This window comes from Coregonus clupeaformis, chromosome 19 (genome assembly GCF_020615455.1).
Source record: "Coregonus clupeaformis isolate EN_2021a chromosome 19, ASM2061545v1, whole genome shotgun sequence".
NCBI classification, from domain to species: Eukaryota; Metazoa; Chordata; class Actinopteri; order Salmoniformes; family Salmonidae; genus Coregonus; species Coregonus clupeaformis.
The window spans coordinates 56,939,923-56,955,584 of record NC_059210.1 but is presented as its reverse complement, the minus strand read 5'-3'; the positions used below and the strand labels follow the sequence as shown (position 1 = coordinate 56,955,584).

The 15,662-nt window shown below is 43.2% G+C and overlaps 1 long non-coding RNA gene across 1 annotated transcript; it reads left to right on the top strand.

The window, feature by feature from the left end:
• The first annotated feature begins 1,828 nt into the window (after window positions 1-1,828).
• LOC123481391 lies at window positions 1,829-15,513 on the top strand. The gene is made up of 3 exons (XR_006657082.1): window positions 1,829-1,964; window positions 13,926-13,977; window positions 14,168-15,513. It is a non-coding gene; the product is annotated as an uncharacterized LOC123481391 (long non-coding RNA).
• The last annotated feature ends 149 nt before the right edge of the window (window positions 15,514-15,662 follow it).

Below are 15,662 nucleotides of genomic sequence, written 5' to 3'. Positions count from 1 at the left end.
ATTGATGCAATCCAGCTTCCCAAACGAGTGGCAATAATGAAGTGTAAAGGTCACAGCAGAGAAAGCACCAGAGTGCGTGAAGGAAATGATCGGGCTGATCAAGCAGCAAAAGATGCAGGAGGATACACTGCCCAGCAGATGGTGCAACGAGCCACTCAAGGACAGGAGGAGTTGACAACAGACACAGTAAGACAGTTGCAAGAAGCAGCAGGCGCCTACGAACAGAACGTATGGAGCAGACAGGGAGCAAGGCAAGACCATCATGGGATTTGGAGATCTCACACAGGAAAAACAGTGGGACCTGCAAAACTCCTCAGATCAATCTTAAGGGAAGAGCATGAGAAGGCTCATGGAGGATGGAAAAGTGTCACAAAATCAGTTGAGAAAGCATGGTGGCATCCACACATGTTGGACATGGCAAGAGAGACATCAGAGAGCTGTGAAGTGTGCAAACAATACAACAACAAAGTGTCACTTGGAGCAGTGATAGGTAGCTTCCCAATACCTGATGCACCATTTCAAGACGTTTGCATAGACTTCACGGACATGGGACAGGACAACAGAGTGGAAGGAAAAAGGTACCTGTTGGTAATGGTGGACAGATTCACCAGATGGGTGGAAGCCATCCCCACAGCAAGAGAAGACGCAAAGGCCGTGATTAAGTGGTTGATGCGAGACCTCATTCCAAGGTTTGGAGTCCCGTGAATGATCCGTTCCGACAATGGTACCCATTTCAAGAATGAACACCTGAGAGAGGTAGAACAGGCCCTAGGGATCACTCACAAGTTCGGGTCAGTGTATCATCCCCAATCGCAGGGACTTGTTGAACGCGCTAACCAGACTCTGAAACGAAAAATGGCTAAAATCATGGCAGGCACCAAACTGAAATGGGTAGATGCCCTACCCCTTGCTCTAATGTCAATGAGAAATTCACCTGGGTCTGATACCCACTTGACTCCACATGAGCTTATGACAGGACGCAGAATGCCAGGGCCACCAGCAGACAATCTTAGTATGCCTAGGCTAGATATTGCAAAAATCAGATACACAGACTACATGCAGGCGCTAATTTCTCTTGTTGAAAGATTGTCTAAACAGGTGGTGGAAGTGCGCACTCCTGCTGTTGAAACCACGGACGAGAACAGAGACATCCTGGTGGGAGACTGGGTGAGAGTAAAGGTGCATTCCAGGAAGTGGACGGAGCCAAGGTGGGAGGGACCCTTTCAGGTGAAAGAGGTATCAAGTCACTCGCTGAGGGTAAACACGAGTAAGAAGGACGTGTGGTACCACAGAACACATTGTGCCAAAGATATAGCTCCAGGAAGAACTCTAGATCAAGTACAACAGGACTTGGCTGCAGAAGGGGAGGATGTTATGGTTAGTAGTGGGGCTGGCCCTATGGCAAACAGTGACTTCCAGTCAGTATCATAATATAGTCATTACCTTACAGGAAGGGGAATCTCAAGTGATGTCCCTAGAACCATGTAAGATCTGGTCATGGAGGAATAGGGCTAGTGGAATTGGGGACACTGGTTGCAATTGGAACCAGAAGGGAAACTGTAACAAAATGTATCCCCATGTGTTAAAGAGAGGTACTTATCTGTGTGAGGGAAAGTGGTGTCCATATTGGGACTATATGATCACAAATGTTGGCACCTTCTGGGAATGGCGTAGAGGCTATCCATATGCATTAGGAGATGCTTCTAAAGCAGCTAGGTTTTCAATGATAAGGGGTGTGCAGGGGTCAAAAAGGGGGTGCATGTAAAGGCGATGAAATCCTACTAACCATCCAAGACATTAAACTTACAGACGCAGCTGTGTACACCTTAGCAGCAGTACGATCCGGACCAGACACCATGGGTATGTTCACCATCGCGGTCACACCCAAACCTGCAGCTGGGGAGAGACAGACCCAGTTGAACCACATCACCACTCCAGGACCAGCTCAGCTTCAACCCACTAAGGTACCAAACCCCATTCAGGTGATTAATGTTAGGGATATAACGGACAGCGACCAATTGGGGACAGAAACTGGCTATGAAGGGAAAGAAAATATGTGGTTGGCATACATGAGGTATACGGCTAGGACACTGGTCAGGCAGAATTGTGTTATCTGTGGGCATGCAAGACCTGGGTTGGCAACCCACCCATTCACCTTAGGAGAAGGGGAAGGATGGCAGTGCATATTGGAAGAGTTATACCATTCACTGCCAAACACCACCCTGTGCAAAGCCCTAAGTTTGATTTTCCCTGAGGTTCCCCCACAAAAGGCACCTGCGGGAGTTCAGGCTTATGGAGGTAATTACAGTTGCATTACTGGAACAGGTAAGGGTGTTAACTATGGTAGGCTACCACCAGGGGACTGTGCTGTGAATGTAACTATGAACAGCACTTGGCCAGTAGAGGGTAAAACCCAGACAAAGGGGGTGGCTGATGTGTGGTGGATCTGTGGGCCAAATAGAAAACTAACCCCGATTCTAAAGGGGGACTGGCAGGGCACGTGTGCATTAGCTAGTTTGATTGTACCACTGACCATTATTGATGTTTCCTCAGACCAACTTTTGGGGATCGCCCAGCTAGCCCCAGACAGAGAGAGAATGAGGCGGGGGAGACGTAGTGCCCCATGGTCAGCAGGAGAGGAGATCCACTCTAACCTGTTGGGGGTGCCTGTGGGAGTACCATTACAGTTCCAGGCACTCAACAGGAATGATGGGTTGTGGCATTTGTTGCCAATCATAGGACCTGCTATAGATGCTGCTAAACAGCGATCTTGGATAAATGACATCTATTATAACCAACAGCGATTTGTTAACTACACACGCACTGCCCTGACTGGAATGTCCGAACAACTAGAGGCCACCTCTAGGGTGGCTAGGCAAAATAGACTAGCACTTGACATGTTGCTTGCTAACCAAGGGGGTGTGTGTAAGATGTTTGGGGAACAATGCTGTACGTTTATTCCTAACAATACTCGGAAAACAAAAGGCCCTTGTTGGCCTGGATAAGTTGTCAGCAGAAATGAAGAGCATGGCTGGAGTGGAGAGTGGTGGGCTGTTCTCCTGGTTAAGTGACTGGTTCGGTAAGTATTCTTCTATGGTGGTTACTGGATTTCTGACCCTAGTGATTGTGTTTTTGCTGTTAATGTGTTGTGCTGCTTGCATCATCCCCTGTCTCAGGAAGTCAGTGGTAGGAGTGGTGCAGGCATCAGGTATGATGCCGTTGTTACGGGCCCAGGATGATGCGGATGACTCTGCTACTGACTCTGAGACCAAGCTGGATGATCCATGGTTTGCCTAAAAAAAAAAAAACGCATTTATTTTCAGTTCTTGCTCATTTATTACCTTATGTTTTTACTAACCACTGTGATTGTTTATTCCTCCTGATGTGAAGGTAAATGATTCCTGGGTGGCTGGTAGCCAACTCAGTACATGTTAGATGTAGGGGAGAAATAGAGGGTTAAAATAATTATTTTTATTTTATTAACATTTTTTGATGTGATTTAATTTCCATATCCTGTTATTCTCAGGGTTGTTTATATTCTGTTCAAACTGTTATTTGGAGTGACACCATAAATGGTGTCAACAGAGGGAATCCTAAATTTTCCCTTTAACATTTTTTGAATCACACCCTAGAGGGTGTCTAAAGGGGGTCAAAATGTACTTCCCCGTTTGAGTTGAGTTGAGTTGAGTTTGAGTTTATTTTTACAGGGACAGTGCACATTAATCAACATTTCAGTAAAAGTGCCGGTTTTAGCCAGCCGGCTAATTTTCAACCGCAGTCCCTGGGCAGGTTATTAAAAACAATTACAATATAGACAATAACAACATAGAACAAGACATAGCATACAGACATAGCAACATAGGACAAACAAGACGTAGCATACAGACCGAGCAACATAGAACAAAAAGCAGCAAGACAAAATTCATAAAAGCAACAAAGTGTTTCCACACCTCACAAGTTACAGACAACAGACATGGAAAGCGGCAACACACAGCTAGGGACCATGTTCACAAATCTGATTGACCTTTAGCCATGTCTTCAAGCATTTTGTGAAAGTGTGATATGTGGTGCAGTTATGTGTGTCTGATGGCAGTGTATTCCAGACATGGGGAAGCTCTCACAGAAAAAGCGGATTTACTAAAGGTGCTTTTCCTTAGGGGAACTACACAGTCACCTCTCATGGCAGACCTTGTGGATCTGCTGCCATATGTTTGGGTTTTCTGTTTAACAAAAATACTGAGTGGAGGGGGAGCCAAGCCATTTAGGATCTTGAATACAAGACATGCATCGGTGTATTGCACAAGATTTTCCCAACTCAGGAGCTCATGCTTTCTAAGGATGTGACAGTGATGATGGCTATTGGGCTTCCTATCAAGCACTTTGAGAGCCTGTTTGTAGACAGACTGAATAGGTCTTACTGTTGTACAGCAAGCTTGGGCCCAACTAGTCAAGCAGTATGTTAAGTGGGGGGAGTATCATAGATTTGAAGTACAGTTTTGCTACCTCTGTAGTCAAACAATTTCGTATAAATCGGAAATTAGCTAGGTTGAATTTGGTTATTTGAATTACCTTTTTCACATGCTTTTTAAAAGAGAGGTTGGAATCAAGTATGATGCCAAGGTACTTAAAATCAGATACCCCCTGGAGCTTCTCCCCTGACACATAGACTTCTGGCTCAGTAGCATCTGTTGCCCCCTTTGTGAAGAACATGCAAACAGTTTTTTTCACATTGAGATGCAAACACGAGTCACTGAGCCACTTTGTAACCTGGACCATTACAGTAGTGAGTTCTTGTGCAGCTTGTTGTTTGCTCTTTGCATGCACATATATCACTGTATCATCTGCATACATTTGAACTTCAGACCCAGTACAGACAGAAGGCAGATCATTAATGTACAGGCTGAACAGGAGGGGCCCCAGTATTGACCCTTGGGGCACACCCACATCATAGCTAAGAGTGGGCGACAGCTCATTGCTCACTCTGACACACTGAGTTCTGCCTTCAAGGTAAGATTTCATCCATCTCAAGGCATCGGGGGAAAAGTTGAACTTGGACAATTTTGTGATGAGAATCTCATGGTTAACAGTATCAAAAGCCTTCCTTAGGTCCAGAAACACAGCCCCAACAACGCCCCCTTTGTCCATCTTGGACTTCACATTTTCCAGAAAAAAGCAGTTGGCCATTTCTGTAGAGTGTTTCGCTCTGAAGCCAAACTGCATGGAATGTAATGTGAAGGGGCTGTTGTTGAGGTGGGCAATCAGTTGTTCTGCTACACACTTTTCAACAATCTTTGACACCACAGGTAGTATACTAATGGGCCTGTAGTTACTCACATCAGCAGGGTCGCCTGATTTAAAGATGGCCGTTATTATGGCCGACTTCCATACCCTTGAAACACCCCGAGACCAATAGATGTGTTGGTGACCTTAGTAATGGGGCCAATGAGTGACTCTTTGTAGTTTTTAAGAAAGGTAGAGTCCATCCCAAACACATATTTGGCTTTAGAGTTCTTTAGTGAGCTAATCACCTTGTCTACCTTTGACTCAGAAACCTCCCTTATGATGAAGACAGGTTGAGCATCATTTACTAGCACTGAGCCCAAGAAACCAGTGGAGGGGTTCTGTGTCAGTACCCTGACAGAGTCAATAAAGTAGGAATTGAAGACTATTGCTATTTCGACTGCATCCTGTGTTAGATTGTTATTCACCATGATTTCTAGTCTTTTTGCAGTGTTACTATGGTCTTTCCCTGTTAACTTTTTTAGATTCTCCCAGATCATTTTAGAATTTCCCTTTGCTTCACCAATTATGTTAATAAAAAAGTTTGCCTTGGCCTGTCTGATTTCTTTCATCACCTTATTTCTCAACATGGTAAACCTACGTCTGTCATGCTCTAATTTGGATCTTAGGGCTATTTTTAGATAATAATCTCGTTCTTTCATCAATTTCCAGATTTCTCCATTTAGCCAAGGAAGAGTGCTCTTTTGGCCAGGTTTGGATTTGATTTTCTTTAGGAAACCATTTAATGTAGTCTGGATTGTGGATAGAAAAACTTGACTATCAGCTTCCACGTCTGCATAGGACAAGAGATCATTCCAGTTAATTCCCTTAATTGCATTTTCAAAATAGCTTAATTCACTCTTAGGTATTCTTAGTTGATCAGGCTTTCTAACAGTAGAGAGGTTAAACCTGCTCTTAGACAGCTTTCTGGCTATAAGTGTCAGATTATGATCAGATAGCCCAGTAACCATATTGAATGATTTAGTCACTCTCTCTGGTTTATTACTGAACACCAAATCAATCTGTGTTTTAGAGCAACAAGTCACCCTGGTTGGCCCTTTAACTAGCTGTGTAAGGTCAAAGGTATTAGTGATTCGTTTGAGGGTTTTCCTACAACACTTGTCTTCATAATTAATGTTAAAATCTCCCATTAAGATGACCTCTTTCCCAAAATCACATTCCCTAAGCATGTTATTAAACTGATCAAAAAACACACTTTTGGTGGAAGGTGGCCTATACATTCCAATGAGGGTAAAATACATTTGGGGAGACAGTGTAATGTTCAGGCCAATACATTCTAGTTCATTATCACATGACCACTCAATTTGTTTACATCGGATATGTTCTTTAATATAAATCATCACACCCCCTCCTCTTCCTTCAGTCCTGTCTCTCCTGAAAACATTGTAGCCAGGCACAATCAAAGCAGCAGATGGAGAGTTTCTATGGAGCCATGTCTCTGAGAGGCAGAGAAAGTCAAGGTTGGAGTCTGTGAGTAGATGTTGAATTTGATCACTTTTTGGAATGACACTACGAATGTTCAAGTGCCCCCCTAGTAGTCCCTTGGGCTTAGCTCGTGGGTCCCAGATGACTCGAGAGTGATTGACACATTGAAAAAAATTAAATTTTCTGTGTTTTCTGACGGCTGGGTTTAGGCCGTTTTGTTTCGTTTTGATTAGGGCAGTTCGGTAGCACAATTAACAATCCCTCCCGCCTGCACTGGATGCGGGAAACTAATTAAAACAGCTTGCATACCAGAAGCAGAGTCAGGGATCGCATATAGCGACTTTGGTATGTTTGAAGAGTCTAAATCCATCCTGGAGCCGGGTGAGTCGAGAGAAACCACAGGACCATAGCACTCACCCACCTCCACAGCGGCGACGATCAGTGGACGAGGCCATCCACCGCCCTCCACTCCGGTGCGTATCGCTGGCTCGGTGATGTTGGGCCCAGGATTGAGTTGCACATCCCCGGAGAGCAGGAGGGTAGTGAACAGGTAGTTTAACAGTTTCCGATAAATGTTGGACTTGTGTTTGTTGCGCCTAAGCGGTTCAGTAGAATAAGGAGCGAGGTAGACTTGGCCATTATTCAGAACATTATGGTATGCTGTGTACTGTCCGCTCCCGTGGAACGGTGAACCAATGTGTTTGTGTTTGGTGTTAATATTCTCCGGTAGTAGACTGATTGTGTCATCCCAGCAAGGACGCACTGAGATTATCAGTAGAGCAGCTACATAACTGACAATCATGGCAGAATACTGGAGATAAAACACATAATTGCGCTTTAACTCTTTGCATGAGTTACTTAGCTGGGGTCGGCGTACACCTGATGGTTTAGATAAAATTACAGCATTCGAATGAGAAGCGGCACCTGCCACACCACCCTGTCTTCCGTCCGCCATTAACTGTGCTGTTTGGCTTTGAGGGCTAGTTTCACAGCCCCCAAAGTTTGTGTTTTATGTTTTAATATTCTTGTGTTTTGTGTTCTATTAATCCTGTGTTTTATGACTTATTATTCAACTTAACCATTTTATTTGTATTGCATTTTAATGAATGACACCCTGTGTTTTTCTTATTTTGGGTTCACACCCAGTGGGTGTGAAAAGGGGGATTGTGGGGATCTATTTTCTCATAACTGATGGGATGACTAACTTAGAAAGAATGCATTAATGATTAAAGCATAAAAGGTCTGTACTGTACTGATATAAATTGTTTCACCTAACAAGCTGTGATTAATGTGAGGAGCTGTTTTAGGGAGTAGGGGAAGATAAGAACTTGTGTCTCCAAATACTAGACTACACTGCTTCTTTGTGATCTGTGAACCGTCCTTGAACGTAGGTACTTAGGGTACAGTGGAACGGTGTCTATGGGAGCTGGCTCTACAGGTTGTTATGATAACAATTTATGCCTGGCAACAGTGGAGCGCCAAGGGACTGGGACCAGCCGGTGCGCCAACGGATTGGCTGAGTAAGTCTAAACCACGCTCAGTCTCTACTCTGATAGGCCCAGCAGGGAGCGGGAACTATCTCTGTCAGAGTATTTTATGAAGAACGTATACGAACTCTCATACTTACCATTTAAACATTTGCATTAATAAATACTAGACTAATTTGGATACTGTGTAATGACCTCTTTTGTCCCAAATACCAGATTTGAATTGACGCAACTTGACAGATGTAACAAAGGATTCTAGCTTTAAGATTAAGATAATTGTATTAATTTGTACACACAAGGTCCAACGGAAATTTAACTTTTGCGTTGGAGCAGGGGCTGCCATACTATGGTGCCCATGGAGTAGTTGTAGGCAGTGGTGTTTTTTTGGGTTGGGAAACTGCGCTATGCCACTAGCTGTGGGGGGGTTTAAGTACCTTCCTCAAGGGCACAACGGCAGGCGATGGCATCTGGGATTTGATACCAACAACCCTCCATTTGCCAGTTCACTTCCCGTCAGATTTTACCCTCACTTCACGCCTTGCTCAGACTTAACTTTTATAATCTACCAGCCAATGTGGCAAGTAGATTTGTTATTTATTTTAAAATGTACCTGCCACTCAAGATTTATTTGCCCGCATTAATTACACCAAAAAACACTAAACTAAACAGATGAGCATGCTTAGTAATGTTTCTAAAACAAGGAATGTATTACTAGTAAGAAGAAATGTGGTATACTGCTCAATTTAATATTTTGTGACCTGTCTTTTAACCAAAATATCACAGATTTGACAAAAATGGTCAGTTGCCCCTTTAAGGTTACCATGGTAATGGGCCACTCGAGTTGTTGAGGCTGACAACCTCTCTTCCCTAGCAGTGGTAGCAAACTCAAACATTGAAAAACAACCTAACTTGTTAACAAAACAATGTAAATATCCAAGAAACACGAGAATAAAGTCTCACTTTAGTAGGTTGACCAACTGTTATGCCTGTGCACATCACTTCTAAAAAACAAAATCTTTCAGCACTTCACTCACAGCAGGCGATGGGATTCGATACCAGCAACCCTCCGGTTGCCAGCTCACTTCCCGCCTGATTTTACCCATCAGACCATTTCTACGCCTGACCATGGCTACCTCTGGAGAGTATGTGGACATGAACCATCAAGCATTTCAGGAGAAAACAGGATTGGTGCCGATTAGTGTCAGGACTGGCCTCGACAATTTTCTTTTAGTAAATTATTTTACAATGAAAAATGTAAAAAAATAATGACTACAAAATTCACAAGATGAGCAGGGTAATCAGAATAGAAAAAGTTCCAACATTTTGACTTAACCAAGACCTAAACAAAAATTGAGTCACAGCGAGCTGCGGTGAACAATGACAGGATTTGGGAATAACATTGCCTTGATAAAATTCTCCTCCCTGTTCACCTTGGAATTAAGGACCATCCTTGTCATCCAGGCCAATTTGGACAAAAATTTAAACAAATTAAACCATGCATCACTAGTGCTAACTTACCGTTAGTATCCCACTCAGTCTTTGGCGGGCTGTCTTCTCTGGGTGGGCTGTTACCGCTTCCATCTTCTTCTTCTTCTTCTTCATCATCATCTTCAGGGGTCACCAGCTTAATCAGGCTGTGGTTGCAGGCGCTTGCAGCCTCTTTGGTGCCTGTACAGGATCAGTGAAGGATACAAACCTCCAGAAACACAGAACTCTTGCGCCATCTGTTGGCCAGATTTTACATAAGCGAGCACTTGCTCTTGTGAAATTCTTATCTTATAGTACATTTTCCCATCTTATAGTACAGTTACAGTGGGGGAAAATAGTATTTAGTCAGCCACCAATTGTGCAAGTTCTCCCACTTAAAAAGATGAGAGAGGCCTGTAATTTTCATCATAGGTACACGTCAACTATGACAGACAAAATGAGATTTTATTTTCCAGAAAATCACATCGTAGGAGTTTTAATGAATTTATTTGCAAATTATGGTGGAAAATAAGTATTTGGTCAATAACAAAAGTTTCTCAATACTTTGTTATATACCCTTTGTTGGCAATGACACAGGTCAAACGTTTTCTGTAAGTCTTCACAAGGTTTTCACACACTGTTGCTGGTATTTTGGCCCATTCCTCCATGCAGATCTCCTCTAGAGCAGTGATGTTTTGGGGCTGTCGCTGGGCAACACAGACTTTCAACTCCCTCCAAAGATTTTCTATGGGGTTGAGATCTGGAGACTGGCTAGGCCACTCCAGGACCTTGAAATGCTTCTTACGAAGCCACTCCTTCGTTGCCCGGGCGGTGTGTTTGGGATCATTGTCATGCTGAAAGACCCAGCCACGTTTCATCTTCAATGCCCTTGCTGATGGAAGGAGGTTTTCACTCAAAATCTCACTATACATGGCCCCATTCATTCTTTCCTTTACACGGATCAGTCATCCTGGTCCCTTTGCAGAAAAAACAGCCCCAAAGCATGATGTTTCCACCCCCATGCTTCACAGTAGGTATGGTGTTCTTTGGATGCAACTCAGCATTCTTTGTCCTCCAAACACGACGAGTTGAGTTTTTACCAAAAAGTTCTATTTTGGTTTCATCTGACCATATGACATTCTCCCAATCCTCTTCTGGATCATCCAAATGCACTCTAGCAAACTTCAGACAGGCCTGGACATGTACTGGCTTAAGCAGGGGGACACGTCTGGCACTGCAGGATTTGAGTCCCTGGCGGCGTAGTGTGTTACTGATGGTAGGCTTTGTTACTTTGGTCCCATCTCTCTGCAGGTCATTCACTAGGTCCCCCCGTGTGGTTCTGGGATTTTTGCTCACCGTTCTTGTGATTATTTTGACCCCACGGGGTGAGATCTTGCGTGGAGCCCCAGATCGAGGGGAGATTATCAGTGGTCTTGTATGTCTTCCATTTCCTAATAATTGCTCCCACAGTTGATTTCTTCAAACCAAGCTGCTTACCTATTGCAGATTCAGTCTTCCCAGCCTGGTGCAGGTCTACAATTTTGTTTCTGGTGTCCTTTGACAGCTCTTTGGTCTTGGCCATAGTGGAGTTTGGAGTGTGACTGTTTGAGGTTGTGGACAGGTGTATTTTATACTGATAACAAGTTCAAACAGGTGCAATTAATACAGGTAACGAGTGGAGGACAGAGGAGCCTCTTAAAGAAGAAGTTACAGGTCTGTGAGAGCCAGAAATCTTGCTTGTTTGTAGGTGACCAAATACTTATTTTCTACCATAATTTGCAAATAAATTCATTAAAGATCCTACAATGTAATTTTCTGGATTTTTTTCCTCAATTTGTCTGTCATAGTTGACGTGTACCTATGATGAAAATTACAGGCCTCTCTCATCTTTTTAAGTGGGAGAACTTGCACAATTGGTGGCTGACTAAATACTTTTTTTCCCCCACTGTATAAAACGGGTGGTTCGAGCCCTGAATGCTGATTGGCTGACAGCCGCAGTATATCAGACCGTATACCACAGGTATGACAAAACATTTATTTTTACTGCTCTAATTACGTTGGTAACCAGCTTATAATAGCAATAAGGCAGCTCTGGGGTTTGTGGTATATGGCCAATCCTTTGCGTTGCGTCGTGCATAAGAACAGCCCTTAGCAGTGGTATATTGGCCATATACCATAACCCCCTCGGGCCATATTGGTTAAATATACAACCATTTCCAAGTATCTGTGTTATAGGCCTAATAGTTACTGTTCTATGCTAGTAGATACAGTTGAAGTCGGACGTTTACATACACCTTAGCCAAATACATTTAAACTCAATTTTTCACAATTCCTGACATTTAATCCTAGTATGAATTCCCTGTCTTAGGTCAGTTAGGATCACCACTTTATTTTAAGAATGTGAAATGTCAGAATAATAGTAGAGAGAATGATTTATTTCAGCTTTTATTTCTTTCATCACATTCCCAGTGGGTCAGAAGTTTACATACACTCAATTAGTATTTGGTAGCATTGCCTTTAAATTGTTTAACTTGGGTCAAACATTTCGGGTAGCCTTCCACAAGCTTCCCACAATAAGTTGTGTGAATCTTGGCCCATTCCTCCTGACAGAGCTGGTGTAACTGAGTCAGGTTTGTAGGCCTCCTTGCTCGCACACGCTTTTTCAGTTCTGCCCACAAATTTTCTATAGGATTGAGGTCAGGGCTTTGTGATGGCCACTCCAATACCTTGACTTTGTTGTCCTTAAGCCATTTTGCCACAACTTTGGAAGTATTGTTGGGGTCGTTGTCCATTTGGAAGATCCATTTGTGACCAAGCTTTAACTTCCTGACTGGTGTCTTGAGATGTTGCTTCAATATATCCACATAATTTTCCTTCCTCATGATGCCATCTATTTTGTGAAGTGCACCAGTCCCTCCTGCAGCAAAGCACCCCCACAGCATAATGCTGTAACCCCTGTGCTTCACGGCTGAGATGGTGTTCTTCGGCTTGCAAGCATTCCCCTTTTTCCTCCAAACATAACACAATGGTCATTATGGCCAAACAGTTATATTTTTGTTTAATCAGACCAGAGGACATTTCTCCAAATAGTACGATCTTTGTCCCCATGTGCAGTTGCAAACCATAGTCTGACTTTTTTATGGTGGTTTTGGAGCAGTGGCTTCTTCTTTGCTGAGCAGCCTTTCAGTTTATGTCAATATAGGACTTGTTTTACTGTGGATATAGATACTTTTGTACCTGTTTCCTCCAACATCTTCACAAGGTCCTTGCTGTTGTTCTGGGATTGATTTGCACTTTTTGCACCAAAGTATGTTCATCTCTAGGAGACAGAACACGTCTCCTTCCTGAGCGGTATGACGGCTGCGTGGTCCAATGGTGTTTATACTTGCGTACTATTGTTTGTACAGATGAACGTGGTACCTTCAGGTGTTTGTAAATTGCTCCCAAGGAGGAACCAGACTTGTGGAGGTCTACAATTGTTTTTCTGAGGTCTTGGCTGATTTCTTTTGATTTTCCCATGATGTCAAGCAAAGAGGTACTGCGTTTGAAGGTAGGCCTTGAAATACATCCACAGGTACACCTCCAATTGACTCAAATGATGTCAATTAGCCTATCAGAAGCTTCTAAAGCCATGACATCATTTTCTGGATTTTTTCAAGCTGTTTAAAGGCACAGTCAACTTAGTGTATGTAAACTTCTGACCCACTGGAATTGTGATTCAGTGAATTATAAGTGAAATAATCTGTCTGTAAACAATTGTTTGAAAAATTACTTGTATCATGCACAAAGTAGATGTCCTAACAGACTTGCCAAAACGATAGTTTGTTAACAAGAAATTTGTGGAGTGGTTGAAAAAGCAGTTTTAATGACTCCAACCTAAGTGTATGTAAACTTCCGACTTCAACTGTATATCCCACCAGACATTATAATGCTCCCACACTATGCTTAGTGGATACTTTTTTTGCAGTCATCTTAGGACAGGCAGGGCAGCGGTCAGGATGCAAGAGGAGTAGGGCAGGACCGCCCTCCTATGAACTGACGGGCATACTAGTTATTGGAGTAGATTCTCTCACGCAGCAGGGGGACAAACGCCATCAGGTCAAACTTGTTACTCTCAGTCAAAATGTCCTGTGAAGGCAGAGAAGTGTCATCATTTTAGTTACTGGCCGAAGTCCAATCTAAGCCGACATTAAACTTACAGGAAATGTCTTGACATGGTTTGTACTGTAATCTCACCTTCAACAGTCTGGGGTCAGGATCTGCAGCAAGCTGGAGGAGAGAGCACACAATATCAGAGGTATCCTAAATAAAAGTATTATCTGAGCACTTTCTATGTCCACAGGCAAGCAATATTGTGGTGTCAGTGTATTCATTGTTTAGCTTTCGGTCATTGAACTTCCTAAAACATGACCAGTGCATTAAAATAGATTGTGAGTAACCATTGTGTTTAACCATTGTGTTTAACATGTATGATTGGCTCTGGACAGGTTAGTCCTGTGATTGGTGACAGGCTGCACACTCGGGTTACCTTGCTCAGTCCATGGAAGAGCACGTTGAAGTGTGGTAGCACTGCTCCCGTGGCCACTTTCACTATGTTGTAGAGCGCCTCACAGGCATAGTACTGCAGTCTGCTGTCTGAGTCATTAAAGCAGGTGAGTACGGGCTCGATAAGCTCCTTCAGGTACAGGCCAGAGTCCTGCAAAACACACATACATGAACACACTCACTTGAACACACACACGAACACACCAAGGATGCAAGCACAACTTATAAAATAATTTTAAAGGCAGTCTTCTAAAAGCATTTACTTCCAGTAGACTCAATGATTACAAACTTCAAACAACCCAGTGTAATGTGCTCTAATGTGTTACAGAACTATTACAGACTGTATGGAATATTGATGCCCAGATCCCTTTACCTTGCCCAGGGCGATGGAAGATGCTGCCAGGCCGATGAGGCCTCCTTTGTGGCTGTGAGGGTGCTGGGACAGGGCAAACTCTGAGGCCAGGATCTGGATAACATGTCTGATCTGGGCAGAGTTGTTCTGAGCCACAAACTCCCTCACCAGTCTGTGTATCAAGGCAACAGACACAGAAACAAATGTCTAGACAGATGGACACACTAAAATCAGAGTAGTCTTCAATCCTGTTCCTGGAGATACACATGGTGCAGGCTATTGTTTTAGCCAAACACATTTGCCTCCACTGATCAACTAGACCTAATCATCAAGCCATTGATGAGTTTAATCGTACAAATCCTGCACACACTCTGTGTGTCTCCAGCCATTATCTTATCATACAACGCAGCGACACAACCCAATCAGGGGCCAGTGGCAGGACCATCTAACGTTCCATAATCCTTTCCCATTTTAACTTCAATGTCACATGGTGCCTCTTACATGTCACAAGAATGAAAATACAAGGACAAACCAGTATCATGTGCCTGAAAGAATGCACATTTACCCATTTTAATTTAACTTTCAAGTTTAAGGCCTCCACTTTCAAAATCCAAAGCAATTGATCATTTGATGACAGTTTGTCACATGGTTTCTCAGGAGATTAGTCAGCATATGCAGCGCCTACATCCAAACCCATGCAGTTTCTTACTTGAAATTCTATGGAGTATGTGTGTGTATTGATGCTCACAAACACTTCCTACTCAGCTGAGTCATACAAACTGCAGAAAGACAAACAGCCTAATCTTGGGTGGAAAGATACATCAACGTTTTAGAAGGCTGTCACCTCCAAGTCTACAAACACAAAACAAAATACTTTCACCAGAATCATGAGCAAGGAAGAAGACTCACTTTTCAATCTCTAGAGCAGCAACCTTCCTCTTCTCATAGAGCTTGTCATTGAGTGCTCTGACAATGTTTATAGTCAATGGCGAGAAGTCTTTCTAGGTGTTCATTTAGTTAAATGGGAACTTGACAGCTTGGTTAATAATCAGGTGCACGTTTTTTCATAAACTCGCCCTAAATCT